Raw genomic sequence first — 20,346 nt, 5'->3', positions numbered from 1 at the left:
GATTGTTTATCATCTTAGATTGCATTTTAGGAATTGTACATCTACATCACGCGGTGAACCTGAAAGGAAAATTTCTTAAGCAAGATCAACTGTAAAATAAATTTACTGAATCTAAAAACGCTTTGGAACCTAACGCACAACATTTAGAAGTCTAGGCTAGAGATGTATTCTGGCATCGTAAAGCCTGGTAAATATTGTTTTCATTGCTGGTTGGGTGATTCCTCCACTTTGAGACGATAAGTGCCAGTATGGACTTGTGCTCCCACGTACCATCGAGTATATATTGGGAGACCACAATAGGCTATATCCTTTATCCATAGGAAGCCGTGTCTGCCGCCCTATCGATCGCAATGCACTGAACACAGCATTCGGGAAGATTGACTGCCGTACCGTAAAAAGTATTCTACAGTTTTACGATTGGTTTGGTAATCCCTCTGTCTAGATTTCCAGAGTAGTCTCTTTCGTTCCTTTTCAGACTCCTTAAAGGAAAAGGTCCATCTGAGCACTTGCCACTTCAAGCTCATTAAAAATCGAAGGCGACTAGAGTCATCTTTTGTTTTTTCTCGACTCTTAAAAATTGAAAAAACAAGTTGTGTCAAAGCGTCTAAAATTCATTTAATTCAGAAACATATTTCCCCTTGATTTTTAGTTGATCGAGTAATCCACAATCATGGAAGAAATTCAATCGAAATCGCTAGAAAATCTTTTGGATAGACTAGATATGTCTAAACAACCGTCGACATCCAAGACTGTTTCATCCGATGCAGTAGCGGTAGAACCTCCTACTGCTACTCCAACAATGTTCACCGGTATACCATCTGTCCCGGCAAGTTATCAACAACAAGACGAAGTCCAATCAGGGACTGTTTCGACGACATGGTCAGTTCTTATTTCTTCATCCGGATTATCATCTGGTATTTCTTATGTTGAAACTCAACAAATTGATCCAATGTGTCTTCAAAGGCCAATCTACCCTTTAAGTACTGGATTGCCACCATATGGAGGGCAGTATGCCTTTTCATTGTTCCCTCCCGGAGAACAACCATATGGGAGTTTACAACAAAGTTCAGGTCAAACTGGAATTACATCCAGCGGTTGGGTACAAATATTGCCTCAACAACCAAGGGTTGTATATTCAATGCAACCAGTCCATCCTGTGTCAAATATTCCCACTATACTTGCTACGGTGACTGCATCGCAAGTACGAGCACTACCTGTTGTATGTCAACCCCAAGTTTCTCAGGTTGCAATACAACAACCTCTCATCTCAACGTTTCAATCACAACCTCAAGTTAGTGCCTCATCTGGAGCGACTCAGGCTCAAACAAGTACTATGACTCCTCATCTTGGTCAATCATCCAGTATTGGAGAACAGCAAATGGTCCAACAACCATGGATTGTTCAATCTCAACAACCGTAATTCTAGCAAACATATCAAGGACCTGAGCAACAAGTCTTTGTAAGTAATGGGCAACCGCATTTCCAAAGAGGTTATCAACAACCATACTATAATGGTTATGCCCATCAACCTTATCAAAGTTACCAACATCAAATACATTATGCTGGTATGCAAAGACCCACTGCTCAGGCAATTCCATCTTATCCTGGGTATTCTTCGCCTAACCTGAATCAACAGTTTCCCTTTGTAGCAACTCTAAAATTACCAGATCTAAACCGCCTGACGAATGATCCAATTGCTTACGCCCCTTGGTGGCCAGTGATTCCGCATAAAATTCCGTAAGATATTCCTAAATTTAATGGAAATCTGGGTGAAGACCCGTCAAATCATGTGATGACCTTTCATCTGTGGTGTTCATCCAACACTCTCAACGATGATTCGATTAGGCTTTGCCTTTTTCAGCGAATGTTAACTGGTCCGGTAGCAAAATGGTATATCAAATTGCCTAGAGCTTCATTCGATAACTTCAGCACCCTAGCCACAACCTTTTTAACCCATTTTCAGTTACCAATAAGGTACGAAACAGGAATAGAACTTCTTACCAATTTCAAGCAAACGACGGCCACTCATATATATCCGATCATATTCATGAGTGGCGACATCGTCATAGAATGGTAAAAACGTATGTTCCTGATTAGCTTTTAGCTGAATGGTTTATTAAGTCATTATTACCTTCCATTACAAAAGATGTGGCAAAAGGAGGAGTCGTCACTGAAGAGCAAGTTATTGCTCGTGCACAATATTTAGACTTGATTTATACTCAGTCTGGCACACTCTACGATAAAATCCCTGATGCTCCCAGGCCGGAATTTTCCATTCCTCCTCCTCCTAAATCGAACAATGACTCTCATGCTGGCAATGGCATGATTGGTACGAAAGACACGAAATCAACAAAGGCTACATCTAAGAAAGCCTGTAAGATTTCTGATCAAAATGCAAATGAAGAACTTCTCGCCTCAGAGGTAAATGCCGTGTCGACTGACAAGGGCAAACAAATGAAGCAACTAGGGGCAAGAAGAAAAAGAAAGGGAGAAAAAAGAAGTAGGATGAGTCATCTCTTGAAAAACCTTCTGCAAACCCTTATGGGCAAAGGAAACCCCCTACGGGGTGTCAGATATGCGATGAGGATCATCAGACAAGAGATTGTCCACATAAAGCTGAAGTTAAGAAACTCTTTAAGAGTTCAAAAACCTCAGCGGTATTGACTGATCTGTTTCCAAACCCAGGAAACAAACTGGTTGCTAATCAAAATGCTTCCCGATCCCAAGTGCTTATGTTGTCCATTTCAAAACAGCAAAATGATGCTTTGATATCGACAAGGAATAAAGATTACGGGAATCCACAGCTGTCGAACAACAAGGCTACTGATCAACTGAGTAGTTCGACAACAACTTCAACCGAAGTTGTGCCACCCATCATTCCTGAGCTAACGATAAAGCTGCCAAAGGGAGTAGTACACAAATCAACATTTAATCCTCGTGCTAAAGTAGCACAGAATTATAATATAGTAGAGGACCTGGCCCAATTGCCATCCGCTATGTCGACACTTGAGGTACTACAAAATTGCCCCTCCCAAAAGCAGGCTCTATTATCAGTAATAGGTGGGATTGAGCCAACGGATTCCAATCTTGTATCCTTTAATCACAAAGGATATGAACCTCAGTTACCAGCTCAACTAGCTTTCCTTATTCAAGTGAAAGCCCTCAACAAAACTGTTCATCGAACAATTATTGATGAGGGGGCATCTACATGTATTATGTCGATGAGTTGCTGGAAAAATTTAGGCTCACCACCCTTGTCGCGATTGTCAACGATGTTAAAAGCATTTGATGGACAATCATACACTCCATATGGGATTTTAAGTAACTTGCAAGTTGAACTGGGGGGAAAAACAGTAGAAATTGATGTTGAAGTAATCGACGGAAACCTCGATTACAACATCCTACTGGGAAGGCCCTGGATATATGCCATGGCCGCAGTTGTGTCGACCTACTTCAGGAAGATTGCATTTCCCTTCCAAGGAGGAATTACAATCGTCGACCAACAAACATTTCTCCCCAACAGTTCACAAGTTACGGGAAGCATTCCAATGATCCATGGAAGCAATCATTCACTTCAAAATATTGGAGTAGGCCTCCTAAAATACCCTACCTTAATGGGTACTTTTTCCCTACTGCCTCCGAGTAATCTGGCGGAAGTGGCCACAGTAGAAACCTACAATATGAAATCTTCTATATCTAATGGATTCGGAAGATTCCTAAACATTTTGTCAGCATGGATCATCGCCATTTTAGAAATATTGTAGCAATCAATTTTCTTGGCCTGGGGGGCAAACCCAAATCAATGCTCATTGAGTGTTTGGATAGATAGGTCTAAGGAATATGGTACCTCTTCAGATCCTTGGTCGCATGTACATTCTATAGACAAAGGAATCATTCAGTCAATGATGTTAGGAGAGGCACCATGGGAAGATTACCACCATCATTCCCATCTCCCAGATTACAACGAAGATTATTCCAATGACCTTAATCATCCTTCAGTTTTTGATTTTCTATCAAATACTGTAAATACGGTGGATTCCGAGGACAATTCTTATCTCGTGTCGACCTCGTTAAAAAATGAAACAAGGAGTCATGAGGATAGTTATTTTACTGTGTCAACCTCATTAAAAAATGAAACAACTCCCTTTCCAAATCGAGTCTTTTGATTATGGTCTCGTAAAATCCAAGTCGAGAATTTCAAAGATCTCAGAGGTAAACCTTCATTCCAACCACCAAGTTGAATGCAATGAAGCTTGGGGGCCATGCACCTCGATTTGCGTTATTATGCTGGGGGCATGCAAACTTATCACGAGCGGTGTTACCGCAGGGTTAAAGCTCGTTAAAAGATAAACCCGCCTCGAGCAGTTTTTATGTGGAGTTCAAGCTCGTTAAAAATTAAACATAAGAAGTGAGCAAATGTTTCCCCCAGAGTTTAAGCTCATTCATTAAAAAATGAACCAATTTCCAGTAAATAACCATCGTGAATGCATTATCATCAGCCTTTGAAGCCTTGGTTATGTTCTCATCACCACCTCCACTCTGTATTGGCCAATCATTCACCTCCATTTGATTGTTTACCTTTTTTGAGGAACAACTGCGAAGAATGATCCTGTTATCCATCCTTGTGACACTGCCATGATTGCAAAATTCCAAACCTTAACTAGAATCGGCTGCTACCCGAATTTATCACTTGTTCCTCAAAAAACGAGTCTCATTTAAGCTCTTTTCAACTAACTCATAAAATATGAAAATATTTCCGAGCGATTGGCCTCTCCAGCTCGTTAAAGTGACCGGAAGTGCTATCCCTCCTTTAGATTTTAATCTTTTTGGACTTGAGGGATTATTACACAAAAAGATCGAGCGCTTGTTTTGTTCGGCTCATTAAAAGTGCCGAAAATTCATCCCTTTTGTATTGTTTTATACTTTTTCGGACTCAAGGGATTATATGACAAAAAAGAATTATTGGAGTTTTCTTTACGTCGCTTTTTCAGACTCTCTAAAATTGAAAAGGACCAAGTTATCCTTGTCGTTAAACTCTTTAAAACCGAATAGCGACAAACTTGTCCATACAGACAAGAACGAGTTTCACTATCTCTAGGCTCGTTAAAACATAGCGATGGGTTTTCCCGAAGGGAAAATTATAGAACAAGCATATGTTATCCTCCTCAAGATTGACAAAAATAAAGAGGTACTGGTTAGCAATGACTGGGGAAAATTTGGGAAGAAAACTTGAAGAAACTTTATTGTTTAGCAAGTCGCTCTTGAACATGACACTTTCACTCCGCATCCGAGTCGGGTTGGGTTGTTCCATTCACTGGTCACATCACCATGGTTCCTTCACACCATCCATATTTGGGGTTAATGCTACTGATCCATCATGTCAGTGTCACCGATATGTTCAAGAGAAGTCGCTCAGAGAATTCACCTGTGTCTCACCCACCGCAATACATTTACGCTACATTCTTTCATGACCGCCACCCTGAACCTTATATCACCAGATCGTTTTCACCTCCATTAAAATCATTTGCTCCATTCCGTGTCATTGATTTGGGATTCACTAAGGCCCTCCTATGATGGATCGCTTCTTGTCGACATCAGCTCATTATCCAAGAAGTCGATCTAGGAACAACCCTTTCAGTACTTTGAAGCTTGCATGCCTCAATGGCAAGTTTCTCACTTCTGGCGACAGGTTTACATCAATGGCCTGCGACCGAAAGATTTTGCATGGTGTTCGACGCCAAGTCCCTTTATTCACACCACATGAATTGTACTGTAGTACCTTGATGGTCATCATCATTATCGGTGATTCCTCTCGCGCCTATTAACAGCTTACATCATTGGCTGGTAATCAGGCGATGTCTTTCCATGTTCGACTCCAGAACATCTCTCACATGGATCGACTTGTACTTTGAGTGAAGATCGAATGAGATTGAAGACCCCGGATCTAGTTTCATCCATCCAGGCTGCGATATATATTCAGGAAAATAAAGACATCAAATGTACATCACTGCTGCATAGATAATCATCCAATCTAAGGGATGATGGCTCTACCAGAATCATCAGTCTGCACTCAGACGATTGTCTGTCTTATGTACATGAAAATGAATTTATAAAGCTGAGCATGGGAATTCCCGCCTCAGCTAGATCATGAAAATATTATGAATATAATGTATTGTATTGTATCTTATTACAAGTCACCTTCCAGCTCGAAAAAACTTCGGATCCTCATGATAAATAATTTCACCCGACATCAAAAGATTAACAACATCATGCTTTAGGGGGCAACTGTTATAGAAATTTTTGGGCACTACAACCCCAATCAAATATGTCCATAAACCAAGGGCTCCTAAGTCCCTAAAAAGTGTTGTTCCAACCCCTAAAAGAACAAGGTGAACTGATTACATCATCTCCCATAAGTTCTCCACGAAAAACTACTCAGAAATGGTCAAAACTGGACCATACTGTTTGCTCAGTGCTGAGCGTGCGATGCATCCCACCTAAATACACACAGGAGGTGCGATGCATACTGAAAAGCCCTTCTATACGGTGTGATGGACAAGAATAGACAAGTGGCAGAGACAATTTGCGAGGTGGATGATCATGGAATCTTCCAGAAACTTCTCCTGTGACACTTGCCTCTCAGAATTGCCCAAGGATGAGTAAGAGATCAATAAGATCTCCAAGTGGAAACAAGAACTATCAAAGAGAAGAAACTAATCAAAAACCCAGAGCTGACTCACACCTCTGCAAATATCTATATATAGATCTCTCATCCCAGAGATCCAGAGGTTAGAGGCTGGAATTTTGTATCTTGTCAGGAAGTGCTGCTGGTTTCTTGGTGCAATATCATAGTGTTGGGTGATCTAAGCTTTTCATGAGGTGAAGAAGGGCTTTCTTGCTGAGAGGATGATGCTGGGTCAGAATAATTGGTTGTAATCCTCTTTGCTCTTTCTTGATTATCAATAAAGATATTCAAGTTTTCCTCCACATTCTTGTATGATTGATGTTATATGCATGTGTGGTCAATGTATATCTGGTCCTATATTGTTTATGATAATAGATCTATGTTCTTGGATAGTGTTATGCTGCTTTGATTCTATAGGTGCTCTTTGAAGCTGGGTAGACGAGGAAGCGAGTGGAAAAGATCTATCAGAAGGGAGAGGAATCGAGTAAGGAACCAAGCGCAAGACAGAGGTTGGTCTCCTTATTCCCCTCTTATCTATTTCTCATAGTGGAAAACGAAAGTAGTTTTAGTTTGTTTGTTTCTAAGGTAGCTACCAGGCTTAGTGGGACTAGCAGCTCTGCATAGACACTAGTTTTCCTGATAACATTATCAAAATAGCTACATTATCATCTATTAGGTCAACTTATTGTTCATTCATATTCTAATCAAAACATGATGAGAACCCTACGTCAAGATTACCATAAAACATCCTCATAACCAACATATATTCAACATAAATAACAACGATATAACATAAATAAAAACCACATATAAAAAAGTATATCTACCCATCAAATACAAGAGGAAAGGAGCTCTTAATAACATATAAAAAATGCAACCATGTCTGGGACTTCCACGTACTACCCGACCATAGATTGGCTGAACCAAATCTTTCTTTCAGCCAATCACCCCTGTGTCATATTCCAAGCATGAATGTGGGTCTCATGGAAAAATTCCAATAAAACCAAACCAGGGATTCCAGAGGCCAAACCACCTCAACCCTCAATCGCTGATTCCATCTCAGGATTAGACATCACTAACCATCACTGGATTGGTCTCTACCCAAGTTGCCTAGGGCTTCACAGTGTTTGTTCCAACCAGGGCTTCCAACACTAGTAGCTTAACCCACAGCTATTGTTGGGCTTCCAGAGTGCTTTTCCAACCAGGGCTTCCAAGACTAGTAACTCAACCCACCAAGGGCTTCTAGATCCGGTTATACACATATTTGGGCACATTAACCCCAAACTCATATGTTGATGATATTAGGGCTCATCAACCCCTAAAAGAGTTGTTTTATACCCTAAAGAAACTTAGTCATCTGAATGCCTCATTCCCCAAAAGTTTCATCTCAGAAATCATCCAGAAAGTGCCTAAACTGAACCATATCTGAAAGCCCTGTGTTAGGGTGAGATGCATCTCACTTGCTACACTATCTAAGTGAGATGCATTGTAGTTTGGCCCTTTCATAAGTGTGATGGGCAAGGTTGGACATAATTTTGGGACAGTTCGTTAGTTGGTTGCTCATGAAATCTTCTAGAAACTTGTCTTGTGCCACATGCCTCTTTGAATTCGCCCAAGGATGACCAAGGGAACTACGAAACCATCTCCAAATCCCCTCTCTAGTGGAACTAATTTCAACAAATGGAATGGCATTCATCATCCCCATTGATGACTCACCCTCTTGCAATCATCTATAAAAGGATCTCTCATCCACAAGATCAGAAGGATGAATTATTCTGAGTTGTAAGGAAGTGCTTCTAGTTTCAGTATTGAGGTGAGAGCATTATGATATTGTTGGTGTGTTCTTGTTGATTCATGAGGTGAAGAAGGCTTGAAGCTGGGAGGATGGTGCTGGATCAGACTTCTTATGGGTTGTAATTCTCCTTGATATTAATAAAGTTCTTCAAGATTTTTCCCAATTGATTGTGTTAACTGTAAATGCATTCATTTGTTTATCATATTTCTGATTCTATGATGTTTATGTTGTGATGGATCATTATGCTTTGACAGGTCTCTGTTTCTATAGCTGTGCAGGTACTCTTCAAGCGTGTTAAGTATGAGGAGGAGTTATGGGATCAGCCAAAGGAGAGGGAGATCAAGTGAGGATTCAAGCGAAAGTTACATCTTGGTCTTTCATAATCTCTTTCTTATCTGTCACTCATATGAAAGACATTTAATTTCTTTAAATTGTTGTTTCTAGGTTAGCTACCAAACCTAGAGGGTTAGTCATTCGACAAGACACTAATTTTCCCAGAAACAGATCCTTTGTCCAACCAAGGCTTCTAGGACAAGTAACTCAACCCAAGTTGTTAGATGGTTTCCAAAGCGTTTGTTCAACCAAGGCTTCCAAGAACTAGCAACTCAACCCACAACCATAAGGAACATGAAAACTAACCAGAAAACAAAGGGAAAGACACCCACAACACCATGTCTATCTAGGAAATGGAAAGGATAGATGAATCCACCATCAATCCAAGCAATCCTCCATTCCAATGACAGATCATAATGAAGGAACTACATGCATGTGTCATGCATGCCAAAACTAGCAAGGAAATCATACATGCAACTCGGTACATGCAAGAAAAACCCATTGTAGTTTTTGATCCCAGTGTCCTCTTGATCTTTACTACTCTTCATTTTCCTTCATGCTCCAAATCCCAAGTATTCCACACTTCTCCAAGAGTGCTAAAAGAAAACTATAAGTGTCCAAGAGTATGAGAGAGAGAGTAGAATAGAGAGCTCCAAGATAAAACTTACAAAAGTTTGTCAACAAAATGTCAAAAGCCTTTTTATTAAAGATGCCTCTATTTTCTTCAATTTTCCATTATTTTCCTTCATTTTTCTCCTCACTTGCAACCTGTGACCTTTTACCTTTATTTTATCCTAATTTCCATTATTTTCATAAATAAAATGCCAATTAATGCTACTTTTCCTTTCCAAATCCTTTGCCATTTCCTTTTCCGATTTCCATAGCCATTAATTAATCATAAGTGATCCCCATCACTATGTTTTTTCCCAACATTCATCTTGGAATACATGTCCCATGACCATGGTTATTAATTTTTCCTTTATTAAAATTATTACATGGATCTTTTACAAGGGTTGTTATAGTAAATGCATGTGGTTATGCATGCATGTTAATTGTAGATGTGTCTACTATGCATGCATTGTGATGGTATTGATTATCATGCATTGTGATCATTATTATTGTAGTTCTGTGTTATCATGCATGATGTTGATATGTTGATGTCATTATGTATCTATATCGTGCTAATCTGGATTGATTGTGGAGACGAGATAGCCTCCCTTGAAACAAACTGAGTTATCATTTTGATTATGTCTATGTTTGGTTTATCTAACATGACATGTTTGCAGGAGATAGAAGATCATAGATGAAGAGTAGAATGGTGTACTACAGTTCACATGAATCCCCTTACAAGTCTGATGTGAATTCTATGGAATGGGAAAATTCAGTTAGGTATCAAGGAGAAGAGTACTCTCCTGGTTTAGAAGGTACACTAAGAAGTTTGAAGGCATGGATCAAAAGTTGCAAGGAAGACAATAACATGTTGATTGAGGCACAAGAAAGGCTTGTGAGAGACCAATAAAAGCAATACAAATTTAATGCAATCATATTTCAGAGTGTTTTAGATTTGAATAAGTAGGGACAGTTGGGGATCAGTCATGGATAGGAGGAAAAGAAAAATGGGGCAAACAAAAATAGGTCTTATAGATGTTACAGGTTGAATAAGGATGATACAATCAGAGGTGGCTGATCCTTGGATACACCTAATATACAGGCTAGCACTCATGGATTTTATTCTAGTTTTGGTTCTAAGAGATATCAATGTAATTACCACCAACATCCTTATAGGAGGACTAAGAAGCATTATTTTCTAGAGGAGTTAAAGAAAGTCAAACCTCCTACTTTTGATGAGGATGTGAAGAAATCATAAGATCCAAAAGAATGACTACTTGGGATGATGAAGTTCTTTGAATTGCATGATTATTCAGAGGATATGAAAGCCAACATAATTATTTGCAATCTTAAGGGAAAATAAAATATCTTCTGGGAAGATGTAAAGTGTGTCAGAGGCATCAAGGTAGAGGAGCTTAGTTGGTGTGATTTTAAAAGACTCTTTAGGAAGAAGTACTTGTCTAATAGATATTATGACGGAAAGTCCAAGGAATTTTGTGACCAGTCTAAGCACAAGTTTTAGCCTAAGCATGATTAGAAAGGGAATGAGAATATTAAAGGAAAGTGGGCTAAAGAGTGAGGAATACCTTAGGGTGCAAGTGACAAGGAAAATGTAGCACCTTATAAGAATTTCAATGTAGTTGAAAAAGGACATGGATTTTAGCCTGAGGAGTAGAATAAGGGTGATGGCAGGAAGCCTTTGAGGTGGTGGACGTGTGGTTGATAGCATCACAGGTGTGAGTACCCATCACACCAGGGTGGTAGACCTTAGACTTATAGTACTCAAGAGGTATAAATAGTTGGAGATGTTGGTTAGAGTATTCCTCAGATTTATGTAGCAATGGATAATATGAAGGAAAATCATCAGGCATCCACCATCAAGATGGATGGTAAGCTTCAAGATCAAGTAGTTTCCATTTTTATTGATCGTAGATATAAATATAGTCATATCAGTCATGACCTGGTGGATAAGTGTTTCTTGAATAAATAAGTTCATGAAAAATATTTGTTGCTGAATTTGGCTACAGGGATCAAGAGAAGAGTTCATCATTGGGTGAGATCTTGTGCATTTGAGTTGAGTGGTATGCCGACATCAACACATTTAAATGTGCTTCCTTTGGGATCATATAATATGATTTTGTGCATGGATTGGTTTTTCATTCAAAGGACCAAGGTGGAAGGTTATGACAAGGCTATTGAGTTCCTAGATGATGACGAGAAAATGAGACTCTTACAGGGAAAGAAGAAGCCTACATAAGTGAGAACAGTTACAACTATGCACGTAAAGCACAATTGCTAGAAGGGATATCTATTTTTTCAATTCATATTTCTAGTGACAAATGGAAGGATGTTGAGGATGAGGAAGTCTTGAAGAGGAAAATTGTTTTTGAAACAATTTCAGGATGTGTTTCCTACAAAGATTTCAAATTTTCCTCCTCATAGAGATGTGGACTTTTATATTGAGTTTTTTCCAAGATTAGCACTGACATCTAAGGCACCATACAAGATGATCACTCCAGATTTGGTGGAATTGAAGTTGAAACTTAAGGAAATTCTTGATAAGGGATACATAAGGCCAAATGTATGGCCTTAGGGTGCACCAATATTGTTTTTAAAGAAGATGGATGATAGTCTCAAATTGTGCATTGATTACTGAAAGTTGAACAAGGTGATTATCAAGAAAAGGTAACCATTGCCACAAATTTATGACTTGTTTGATTAGTTAAAGGGAACAAAAATGTTTTCAAAGATTCATTTGAGATCAGGATATCATCGGGTGTGAATAAAAGAGTAGGATATTTACAAGACTACATTCCATACAAGGTATGGACATTATGATTTTATGGTGGTTCCTTTTGGTCTTACTAATGTTCTAGCCACTTTCATGTCATTGATGAATAGTGTGGTGCATCCTTATCTAGACAAGTATTTTATAGTATATGTTGATGATATATTGGTATATTCCAAGAATGAGGAAGTGCATGTAGATAACTTGGCAACAGAGTTGAGATTATTGAGAGAGCATCAGTGGTATGCCAAGCTTAGCAAGTGTAGTTTCCTTCATTCTCATATTCAATACTCAAGACATGTTATTTCCAAGGAGGGGATAACATTGGACTTGGAAAATATTAAAGCTATCATGTAGTGGTTAACTCCTAAGAATGTGGATGGGGTCATATTATTTATGGGACTAATAGGTTATTGCAGGCGATTCATCGAGAACTTCTCAAGGATTGGCTATCCTATCACATATTTCCATAGGAAAGGGAAGAAGTTTGAAAGTACTGAGAAGTGTGCAGCGAGTTTTGAGCAGTTGAAGCATTTGCTTACAAATGCTCCAGTTTTGAAGATTGTATATCCTAATAAATATTTTGTGGTATGTATAGATGCATGCAAGGAAGGACTTGGTGGATTCCTTATGCAGGAAGGAAATGTGGTATGCTATGAAGTAAGTAAATTGAATAAGAACGGGAAGAACTATGTGAGTCGTGATCTTGAGTTGGTAGTTATCATTGATGCATTGAATATGTGGAGACATTATATTCTTGGCAGGAGGTTCATCTTGATGAGTGATCATTGTGGGCTGAGGTACTTGTTTCACCTTCAATGAGTTTGACTTTGAGATTATATACATTAAGGGAAAGGAGAACAGAGTTGTATATGATCTCAGTAGGAGACTAGAGGTGAATCACATTTCACTTGTGAGTACATATAGCACGAATTTGCAAGAGTGAATCTTGCATGCAGGGAAGCATGATGACATGTATCAATAGTTGAAGCACATGTTGTAGTAGCAGGGTGAAGGTGAGAGAGATAAGGAGCATCAACTCATGACAAATAACGTCGTCATATTCAAGCACTAGCTTTATGTTCCAATAATAGTGGGATCAAGAAGCTTATCTCGAGGGCGTTTCATGTCAAGTCATATTCAGGCCACCTGAGATATCATAAGACTTTGACAACTATTAAGAAGTTATATCATTGGCCGAACTTGAAGAAAGAGGTGGATGAGTTTCTTGCTAGATGTTTGGATTGTCAGTAGGTGAAAGCAAAGTGTAAGCATCTAGCTCATTTATCACAACCTATTATGATTCCAGAATGGAAATGGGAGGTCATTTATATGGAATTCATTACATTTTTTTTGAGTACATTGAGAAAGAATAAGTCCATGATGGTTGTGGTTGATAGGTTGAGTAAGGTAGCTCACTTCATTGGAGTGAAGTCTACTAATTCAACTAGTTAGGTAGCTCATATTTTCATTAGTGAGATAGTGAGATTTTATGGTGTTCCCAAGAATATCATATTAGACAGAGATGTCAAGTTCACTTCGAGGTTTTGGAAGGAGATATTTGTAGGCTTGGGGAGAAAGTTAAGTTTCAGCACAACTCATCATCCATAGAAAAATGAACAGATAGAGAGGGTTCATAGGATTCTTGAGGATATGTTGAGGATGTATGTCAAGAATTAGTAGAGGAAGTGGGAGGAGTATCCCCCACTAGTAGAGTTTGCATATAATAATGGATATCAAGAATCATTGAGGATGATTCAATTTGAGGCTCTCTATGGGTGGAGTTGTAATACTCCTATCAGTTGGAGTGGTCTAGTTAACAAGCTGATGATTGGACCAGATATGTTAGTTGATTTAGAGAAAGAGATGAAGGTTATTGAAAGGAATTTAAAGGCGGCACTTGATAGGTAAAATATTTATGCAAATAATCATAGAGTAGTCAAGGAGTTTTGGGTTGGAGATCATGTGTATATGTGCATCAAGCCCAAGAAAATATCCTTGAGGATTGGGTCATTTTCCAAGTTGGTACCTCGGTATTGTTAGCCTTTTGAGATCATTAAGAGGATTATACCAATGGCCTGCAGACATGCACTACCATCAACAATGAAAGTCCATGATGTTTTCCATATTTAATTGCCTAAGAGATATGTCCAGGACGTTGATCATGTGATTGATTGGTTCGTATTACAGGTGGAATGAGAGGGATAGTTCCATCCAGAACCTTAGTGCATTTTGTAGCCAAAACAACTCATGCTCTATAACTAAGCAATTGAGCAAGGTAAAGTGCAGTGGAAGCACTTTAGGCCTGATGAAGCTACATGGGAAATGGGTAATCATGATATGTGTTTGGTATATGTGTTTTGGTTTATATTTATATATGAACACGTGTATTGTAAATACTACAACGAGTTTTATTGTAAATCTCTAATAAGAAGTATCTTGTAAATATTGCATCGAGTTGTGTTATAAAGCTCCAATAAGGAGTATGGTTTTCATGATTTTAACAGTTCGGGATGATGTAAATGTTGCATCAATTTGTGTTATAAAGGTTCATGGGAAGCATGTTTTGTTGGTTATAAGCATCATTGAACACTAAGGATAGTGTTCCCCCAAGGGGGAGGGGTTTGTAACATCCCGTTGTTGATTTTCGATGTAAATAAAATAAGAATAATGTCATGGGACACATATTCCAAGTTGAATGTTGAGTAAACATTATATTGGGAAACACTTGTGGTTTATTAATGGCTATGAAAATTGGAAAATACATTGGCAAAGGAAAGGAGGCAATAATTGACTCTTAATTATGAAAATAAAGGAAAATAAGTGAAAAGAAAGGTGAAGAGATACAAATTTTCTTGCAAGAGAAATTAGAGGAAAAATAAAGGAAAATGAAGAGAAAATGAGAAATCAATAATAAAAAGGCATCAGAGAAGCAATTCACAACTTTTTTCAATCAAGTTTTGGATCTCTCATTTCATTTTATCTTTTATACACTCTTGCACACTTGAGTAATATTGGAGCACTCTAGAATTCACTTGCATTTGGAGAAAGAAAGCTCAAGACAATTGGATCGACATCTAAAACAGGATTGCCTTGCAGGTAACAAGTTTCATGTGTTATTTCCTTGCTATTTTTTGGACACATGGTACATGCATGTGGTTCCTTGGTTATGTGTTGCCATTGGCATGGATATTTTTCTGTATTAATAGTGGTTTCACCCTCCCCTTTCCATTTATTGGATAGCCATGATGTATTTTGTTCCCCATTTGTTTTTTTTTATTGGTTCATAGGTTTCCTCTGGTTGTGGGTTGGGACAAATTCTCTAGAGTTGTGAAATAGTTTGGGTTCCCTTGAGGTTGTCGGTTGCATTACTAGATCCTAGAGCCCTGGATAGCTTAGGTGGAGACCAATATAGTTGATTTTGGTGATTTATGCACCGTATAGGTGAGATAAATGTGCTTGAGGGTTGAGGTGGTTTGACCTTTGGAAGCCCTGGATGGTTCTATTTTGGTTTAACCCTTATCATCCCACATTCATGCTTGGAATATGGAACAAAGGTGATTGGCTAAAAGAGAGATTTGGTTCAACCCAATCTATGGTTGGGTGGTACATGGAAGTCCCTATCTTGAATGGAATTTTCATATGTTAATATGAGAGATTTCCTAGTGTGATCTAGGAGCACTTTTATTGGTTATTAAGGTTATCTTATGGTTGATTTTTCATTGTTTCTATTGTGGTTATAGTCATGGTTCTATTATGTGCTCTAGCTATGGATTTTGCTCATTATTTGATAAGTCACTGCATGTTTGATGAATTCATGGGCTAATAAGTGTTATTGCATCTAGATTGAGAGGGAATTGATCCTTCTTATTGATTTGTAGATGAAGTTCATAATTTTATGATCAGATATGCATCCATAACCTGTAGCTTATATGTTTACTATATGTTTGATGAAATTTCTATCTTGTGTTAGGCATGTATTGGTCAAGATCTTGCTCAGGTTTTGATTATCTAGCATTTTTATCATCATTGTCACGATTCTAAAAGCATACAAGAAATTATGGGCAATGGTATATAGGCTTACCTGAAATAGTGGCATAGATCTCGCGACTGCATGCATAGAATATAGGATTTTGGGTCATAAAAAAAATCACATGCAAGAAGGTGTATGGGTGCGGTTGGATCCTCATAACCACATGCACAATGTGTCAAGGGTGTTGTTGATGGTGTTAACTTAGTGAAAATGAGTTTCATCTCAAAGATTGATCACTTGGTCTAGTTGTTAGGATCTTGAGTGATATGTACTTTCTGAGGGATGTTAGTTTGTTTCCAGTTTGTACGCTCATTACACAATATTTTTTCATACCTCCTGCACTTCCTTATGTCATACCTCAAAGTGCCCAAAACTTGGCAATCATGAAATATACCCATCCTTATATGTAGCTTAGATCCTCCCTAAAACACCGGTGAAAAATGCCTTCAGCCTTCCCTGGAGAAAAGGGGCTCTAAAACCCTAATTTTAGCATCATCGCGACCCTGACACTGGAAATTTGTACTGATCACTAATTGGATTATACTAGCATCATGATGCCAGCATGCTTTTGGCTTAGATACCTGCAATGGTTCCTAAAAGGAAATTTTTCCCAAAGAGGATAAGAAGCTTCGTGATCTAGAGCCCTCTAGAATGATGAGTTGGAGTTTGTTTGGTGTGGATGAGGTCGAGTTCTCTCAACTTGTACCTTTGATCTTATCCCTATGAGCTACCACCTTGAGATGAGGGCCTTCTCCTATCTTTGGAGAGATCCTAACTCCCATTCCCTACCTATATATTCATCCTCTCCCATTCCCAAATGGTTGGTCTTTGGCTATTTGAAACCTTATGCTGAGATAGTGCCTACATGATACTCATTTGGCTTGGACGAGTGTTTGGAGAGCTTGAGCTTGAATTTGACATTCAATCAAGGAGAGATTATTGACATCAAGGCTTGGTTGTATGCTTCCTCCTTTATTCTATTAATATATACAACTACTAGTTCACTTTCCATAAATGTCTGTGTTAATGCATCATTTATCTTAATGCTCCTTGATCTGTTAAGTGGATTACTTTTGATTATGCTATTTGTACTTGTATGCTTTGTTGTGTCTTTTATCTCTTGTGTGGGTATACAAACACTATGAGCAGTAGATCCAAGCTTGAAGCACAAGTAATTCGAGGTCTTCCACAAAGGAGTACGTTATAGCATCAGAACAAGGTAGGCCATCTTCCTATTCTCTCATTTCAATTGTAATTTAGGAAAGTGTCCTTGTAGATTGTCACATAGGTTGCTAGTGCCACTCATTTGGCTAGAGGGATATACTGACTCCACTGGGGAAGGTATAACCCTTTCCATCCATTCCTTTAATATGTTCCTTTGATTACTTTGACCAACCATCGATTTCTCATGTTGTGTGAGTCAGTATATGTCTGAACAATCACTGATCATTGCCTTGGAGTGCTAAGTCTGGGGTGATTCTTGAATTTTTTTTGTTTTTACCCATATTCCTCACTCAGCATGAGTTTTATCAGTGACAGTCATGCTGGTATATTTTGTTTTTACCTTTACAATCACGTTGAAAACAATTTTCTTCACTGTTTTCTCGTGCTGAAAATCATCACTATTTTTCCTATATAAAGAAGTGTTGATGACCTCGACTAGCATGGGTTTTTCTATGAAAACTAGTGTAGATAACCCACTCATCATATATTTTTCTATAAAAAGTAGCGTTGATCCTTGAATGTGAGGATTTTTAAGGTTTCCTCCTTAGAATCTAGTGTGTCTTACGCCTAAGGTCTTTTCTCACCTTGTATGCTTGGAATTGTTAGTTCTTTAATTGATTGTCTTCATTAATTTGAAAAATTCGTCTCATTGGCTTTGAAGTGAAATCTGACTGACTTCTATGGTTTCTGGTCAATTGGCCATTCGTTAATGCTTGTTGATTTCATTGTGATGTTGGCTTTTCTAATTGATTGAATGTTTTTTTCTGTGGAATCATTGAAAACATCATCGTGCATTTGTTTGAGCTTGTTTTTCAAAATTTACTTTTCGTGAAAATGCATTCGAGTAGTTGCATTGAAAATTTATTTTTTGAGATGCAACATTAAAAATAGATCACATTTTTCAGTGATTGAAAGCTAAAAAATGTATTAGGTGCATCAAATCATTAAAAATGAAAAGAAAAACATAATTCATATAAGTGCATCTTCGTAAAGTAAAATCAATTTTCTTTCGAAAAAGTTACATTTAGGATAGTGAAAAGTGGAAATCATTTTTACTTTTGGCATTGCATTTGGAAGACGAAAGTGAAAGTTAGTGGAAGGCATTTTGCATGATGCATTTTTCTTGATGCATTATTGATTGAAATTTCTCCCCTTGATTGTTCTAGCTTTCATTGAAGGAAAGGTTTTCCTTTTCTCATATAGTTGCATCATAGGTGTTTAGGTGACATCAATTTGAGCCTTAAAACTAAAACTTAATTGAAGATAAACTTAAAATTTACCTTAATTAACTTAAGGAGCATTTGGAAATTAACACAAATATCTAGAGGTATAGGCTAGAGATGTGTTCCGACATCTTCAAACATAGCAGATGTTGTTAACTTCCTGCATTATATCTCAGGCGTGAAATCCCATTCTAGTATGGAAGTATATCGAAGGTTCTCCAGTGCTCTCAGGTATATAGGAGGCACTTCAATATGGTAAGTATATGGGAACACTCTCACTGAACGGTTATGCATTAGACAACACTGACATGGAAATGTGCTTCTCGTACTATTGAGTATATATTGGGAGACCCCACTAGGTTGCTATCCTTTAGCCATAGGTAACTGAGTTAGCCTCGTTGTAAATGTGATACACCAGCATTCGGAGAGATTGGTCATCATACTATAAGTCCTTGGTTTTGACTAAGGTGTATATTGTGATTCATGGATACTTGGTAAACCCTCTTGCCTAGCTTACCCCTCTTTTATTTTGTTTTTTTTAAGTTCTAAAATCAATTAACTGACTGCAGAAAAACATCCTTCTTGTGAAAATAGTCCTTAGTAGATCTTAGGTTGATACCAATGGAAGCATTTCCTAAGTCTACCAGTCAAGGAAACTACCCTGACAAGAATCCTAGTCATTTTGCATTCCTTTGAAAACACTGATGCTCCTTATATGGCTGTCACACGAAATAAGTCGATCTTGCGGACAACATAGACCTTCCTAGAATTTAAAGAAGACCTAATGACTAGCAAACCAACCAGACACTATCTTTCTCTAAATATGCTTTAATAAACAATAGCAAACAAGTGTTTTAGGGCCTACCTTAGGTCCAACGCTAGCTTGTGGATGCCTTCGCTCCTTTGATCCAAATGAGCTCCTCTTCATGAATCTGCAAACACAAACAAGGCAAACGAATTAAATAGCACCTGAAAAGCCAATTTCATAAAACATATTTAACATGAAAGTCAAGGAGTCCATGAAACAAATAACATAAGATACTTGTTGAGAAAAATGAGTTTGATTGTATTAATTCAAAAGAAGGAGAACCTTACAACCTTTGCCTTGACGCTGTACAAGATCCTCCCAGGGTCCAGCAAGAAGTCTTCTCTACTTTGACAAGTTTCACTCACTCCCCAATGAAACCAAAAAGGTATGTGATCTCTCCTCTTTAGGCTTAACTAGGAAGTCTTGATTTCACCAGCATTTACCCTAAAAAATGTTCAGCTTCTAACCTCCCTAGCAACTAGCCCAATGCCTGTATTTATATTGCAATGGAGGGAGGTTACTAGGTCCTCCTTCAAAGGGATAAAGCCCTCCTTCAAAGGGATAGCTCCTCTCATCAAGGGATTAGCTCCTTCTCTTTTGGGATGCATGAACCACCTCAAAGTGAACAATCCACGTCAAAATTCCTTCTAAAAACCTCTAGAATTAACCCAAAGTGAGTTTTTTAAGATAAAACTTGCGCCTTTTGACTTTCACAGGGGTCCGCACCTACACCGTTAGGGACAGAGCGGGCAGGTCCGCAGCTTTTGTACACAGAAGGTGCGGGACCGCAGGTGACCATGAGAGAAAGTGCGGAACCAGAGTTACATTGATTTTTAATGTCTTTCTCT

Source organism: Pinus tabuliformis, chromosome 3_2 (assembly GCF_031772625.1).
Source record: "Pinus tabuliformis cultivar Carrire ecotype Pingquan chromosome 3_2, CPIR1, whole genome shotgun sequence".
Lineage (NCBI taxonomy): Eukaryota > Viridiplantae > Streptophyta > Pinopsida > Pinales > Pinaceae > Pinus > Pinus tabuliformis.
Note: the sequence above shows the minus strand (reverse complement) of the source record.